This window comes from Pygoscelis adeliae, unplaced genomic scaffold, assembly GCF_000699105.1.
Source record: "Pygoscelis adeliae isolate BGI_AS28 unplaced genomic scaffold, ASM69910v1 Scaffold267, whole genome shotgun sequence".
Taxonomy (NCBI): Eukaryota; Metazoa; Chordata; class Aves; order Sphenisciformes; family Spheniscidae; genus Pygoscelis; species Pygoscelis adeliae.
Window position 1 is genome coordinate 325,805 of NW_008825150.1, and position 4,909 is coordinate 330,713.

The following is a 4,909-nucleotide window of genomic DNA, read 5'->3' on the forward strand; positions in this document are numbered from 1 at the left end:
TCACGGCATCAGCGTGGAAAGGGTGACTGGGCCCCGGGTTGGTGCCAGCCCGTAACGATCCCCAGGGGTGGCCGGTGCCTTTCGTGATTTGCCACCAATAATTAGCGCTCGGAAACGCTGTGACGAAACGCGCCCCGCTCGCATTTCACTAAATAAAGGCTGCGGCGCGCAGAGGTCAAAGGAAGTTGCTAAAGGTCAGAGAATGAGTCGGCAGCTGCGCTCGGTGTCTGCTCCGGCCTCTTCCCTCATTTTCGTTTCATTAACAAGACCGTGGTGGTGGCTTAGGTCTGAAATGCAAGATGCTGGGGAAAAAAATAAACGATTTTTTTAAATCCATGCAGGTTTATCAAGTCTGTTGGCACCTCCCAGACATTCCCATGCATTTATTGCCAAAACAACAACCTGGTTTGATTCAACAACATTACTTCTGTTTTACTGACGAGAAACGAGGCTACAGGTACCATGAGATTTTCCCACTTGCACAGTAACTCTGGGAGATTGCAGAGGTAAGAATGGACTCCTCATCTCCTGAGGCCAAATCCTCGTGGTAAAATACATTACTATGCATGAGCCAATACAAAGCAAATACATGCACAATTCAGAAATAATTGTGCTAATAAATAAACGCTAAGAAAAGCATTTCTTCCTTGTCCTGTTTTCGACATCATCCCAATCATGTGGACGTGTCCTAAAATCCTGTATCTGAGCTTTTGTTGTAATTTGGTATCTACAACAGTTCTTAACTTTCAGGCACTCTAACATAGTTGTGCGAGAAAGTAAGAAAAAAAAAGTTAACTAGTACAATTTAAATAGAAACGGTTCCACATTTAGAGTTCTCCGCAAGCTTTGTGTCCCATGAAGCATGCTGTCAGTGGCCACTAGAGGGAATGCTGGTATTATTGTTTCCACAGGTCTACAAGGGTAATGCAGTTGAAGAGGAAAAAAAAAAAAAAAAATCACACACCCCGAAATTGTACTTGGCATCAAAGCACACTCGGTATGTAGATGTCATTGGCACATCGGTTTAAGATTTGGCTTTTCCAAGAAGTAATACTTTGCCTATTAGTAAAGTCATTGACAGCTGTAGGCACTATTTGAAGAGAGACATTATTTTCAAAAACGTGCAATATCTTCTGCAGTGTAAATTGGAAATTATTACTTTTTATACGTATTTGTGCAAGTTTAGCTTAAAAAAAAAAAAGAGTAGAAAAACCAATCCCATGTAATTTAATTAAAAATCTCCTGTGCTTAATCACATAACAAACCAACCCTTCACAGATAATTTTCCCAGTTTAAAACCACAAAAGTTACTTGAACAAATGCCTCCAGGTAAAATCTGAAAATTAATGTTGAGATTCAACTATTAAGCGACTAGACAGCTTATTATAATATCAGCTGTCTAACCCTACATCCCACAAGCTCAGGTTTTTCCTATCTTTAGAATTCAGGCTTTTCCTAAATAACTGATACATGTTTATATAAGAAAGTTTTCATGGCATCCTCTCTCTAAAATACATTTTTTAATAAATTGAAAACTGGCGAACAAGGAACCATCTTTTTTACACCACAATAAAATTAACTTTAAAGCTGCGTTCCTTCCTCCCCTTCCCCTTTCTCTTTTGATCTCCCGTTTACACATCTGAACAGCCTTTAGGCTCTTTGGAGAGACACCCAAGCTTCTTGGGTTTTTAACGAATTTTGCTGTGGCCCCAGCATTTCCAGACTGAGGCTTGCCAGAAGATGTCTCCATTCTGCAAATAGGCTACTCTGGTTGCGGTACAGCCACTTGCAAGGTAAAACTCAGTTTACTTTTCTGAAAGCTCTGTCTGCTGCAGTATGGAAGGTGGAGAGCGCAGAGGCTGGATCAAGCAGCTACAGAAGATACGAAATCCTGTCTCAAGCCCCATCAGATTCTTCAGGAAAAGAGTGTTGGCCTAAAGGTTCGTACCTTGTTATGGACTACATTTCCATCCCACTATGTATTTTTTCTACCCAAAAGGAAAAGCATTTTTCCCAAACTAAATGTTAAATCTATTTGCTGTGAAGGTTCACAGTTCTCTACAAAAAACTTAGGCATGAGTGTTAGGTGTGAAGCCCAGTCCTCTGAGATCCACTGGCCCAGATTCCAGATACAGGTCTAGACAAGTAAATACCGTTGCTGAATGAGAGCCTCGATACCATACTTACCATCTATGACGTACCCAGAAAGCACAAAAATATGAACCCTACCTAGGACTGAGATTAAAATCTTGTAAAGATGAGTGTCTGAATTGTTTTGAGATTCTAAAAACAGACACATAACAGCTGTCTTATTTTCAAATCTACCTTTTCTCCTTTGCATACGGTAAATTAACATTTACTCAGTGAGGATACAAGAGAAAATGAGTAAAAGGACAGGTAGTCCATGCAGTAGATGGCAGCAGGACACATAAAACTGTATCAAAGCTCACTTACTAACCCCCTTGGTTGAAGTCAAATATGTATCTTCTAAATTTCAGAATTAAGATTATGTCAATGCCATACTCCTTGCTCTGTATGCCTAGTCTCTAATTAAATCATTACTCCCCCTTCACACACCCTACCTCGCCTTACTCCATGCCCAAAAATGAATTGGTGCTCAGAGAATGAGTCAATACTGCGTAAGACGGACACTGTTGGTAGCTTTGCTGATTCAGTTGCTTCTGCTGTTGTAAGAGAGGTAGAAAATACAGTGGGGGATTGGGAAGCGTTAGTTTCAGTTCTTGTCACATTACAGATGGCTACCAAGGAGCACAAAATAAGCAGGAGAGACTACACAAACAGAAAATGAAGATACAGAAAAATTTGCAGCCTAGCTATTTACCTCTTAAAATTGCCAGCCACAAAGTTAAGAAACCACAAGGTAGTTTTTAAAAATGCGTAATATTACAGTCAAGTCATATTAGTAAAATACAGATTATATATGGGGTTTGTTCCTCTCTCTACTTGTAATCTCTCCTGTCCAAAGCCAATGTCCTGTCCTGCTCTTACGACACAGCTGCTACTGCTTACTCTTTGAAGTACAGCATACCATTATTTTAATTCTGCTGCAGGAGCTTTCACATCTACATGTAGACATCCACCCTCAGTAATTAACTAAATACTCCCCAGAGCAACCCTGCTCACCAGAGCTTCCACTTCTACCCAACGCGGCAGCCTCTGTTCTGCAACCATTCTGCCAGTCCCTCTCACAATGACTTCTGTATCTCCTAAAGCTATTCCTACTCTTTCTCTCTTCTCACAGCCTTTTGTGGCTAGCTGCAGTGGTGGCTGGCTCTCTCCACCTTCCCAACGACAACTCTAGGCATGCCACCCCCACATTTCACCTCTTTAATCTCCTCACATGCCGTTGGGAACGCAGAGCAGAGGAACAGAGGACTTGCTGCTCCCAGGAAAGATCTTTTTTCTTGAGTGCTAGAAGGGAAACGCCACTTGCCTCCTGCAGTGGTTCAAGTTGGGGACAAACAGAACAAATAACAGACCAGAGAGGTGGGTTTTTTTTTCCAAGACAGGTCAGGAATTAATGAGAAATTTATTTCATTGTCATTATGGCACAGATTCCAGTTTTAGCTAAACTTTTATCACCTACAAAGGTAGAGCAAGACAAAAAATGACAATAGGATCAGGCAAAAAAAAAAAAAAAAAGACCTGACACATCAAGAAGCAGTCCAGAAGAGTGATAAATAAGAAAACCCTCTATCCCAGCTCAAAGCTTGCAGAAAAACAAGTCAAGAAGAGACTACAGATGATCTGTAGGTTCCCTCTATGCTGGTTGGTAAATTAAAATGCCAGGGAGTGTTCCTGGGCACTGGAATACAATCATCTGTACTCTAATCTTTTTTAGAATAGCCCTGGCATAGTTTTTGCATGGGCCAATAGCAAATAATTTTTGGATATGGTTTGGGAGCTACCATAGGCCAAGGACTATTCTCAGTTGGCCATCTGCGTATGGCCACCCCATACGGAAAGCTGGGAAAAAAGCTTATAAGGCAGCTTATAAATAAGCCCACTCAAATACTGGAAAATAGTATGAATGTTGGCCATTCAGTGCCTCAGTACTAGCAAAGAGTCTCAGGCACATAAAATTTCCTACTATAGATGTAACCATACAGACGCAGCCAAAAACTAAAGGTACAGTAAAGCTAAGGTTGCTTAAGATAGTCGCACCACCTGACTCCACAAGGACAAAGAAACAAAGAGAAAAAGAAGATACAGCTTGGTGATAAGTTGGATGGCTTTTTCCAAATAAGACATTTATCAGAACTGAGTTTCCAGCATCTTCAGAGATGTGGGGGAGCAGGTCCCAGAGGCTTGCTCAGCTGCCAGGGAATTAGTCCTCCACAGAGAGACTTGGACAGAGCATTATCCTTTCCCAAAACTTCATAGCTGCTCAGCTAAAAAAATTCAGTACTCTCAAAGAAGAAAGGACAAAGTATTCATACCATGCCATGATGCTATTTTCAGGCTGTCCTAATTTCATTTACCTCAATTAAAAAAAGGCTGAGTCAGCAGATACTGTCAAAATGGCCTAGTACAACCTAGTGTCAGAGTTTTTCACACAGTTTGACTAGGCACAGTTTCTTTTATGAAATAGTTTGGCCCTTCTCTCTTCCCTGTTCCCCCATACATACATATACCTCTGCCAGTCCTAAGGAAGAAGCCCTACCCATGGTATTCACACAGCCATTGCAACACCGTTACTGCACTCCAGCTCAGCTTGATTTGCCATCGTAGAAGGGACAGCGATGGGAGAAAGGGGATGAGAAAGGGAGTCACTGCCCAGTCAACCAGACCACTGCATCCCAGCACGGACCCAGCCAGTCACTCCACTTGCCTTACATCCCCCTACTGCCGCTGGCTCTTCACCTGGCTGTCAGAATAACGATAATTT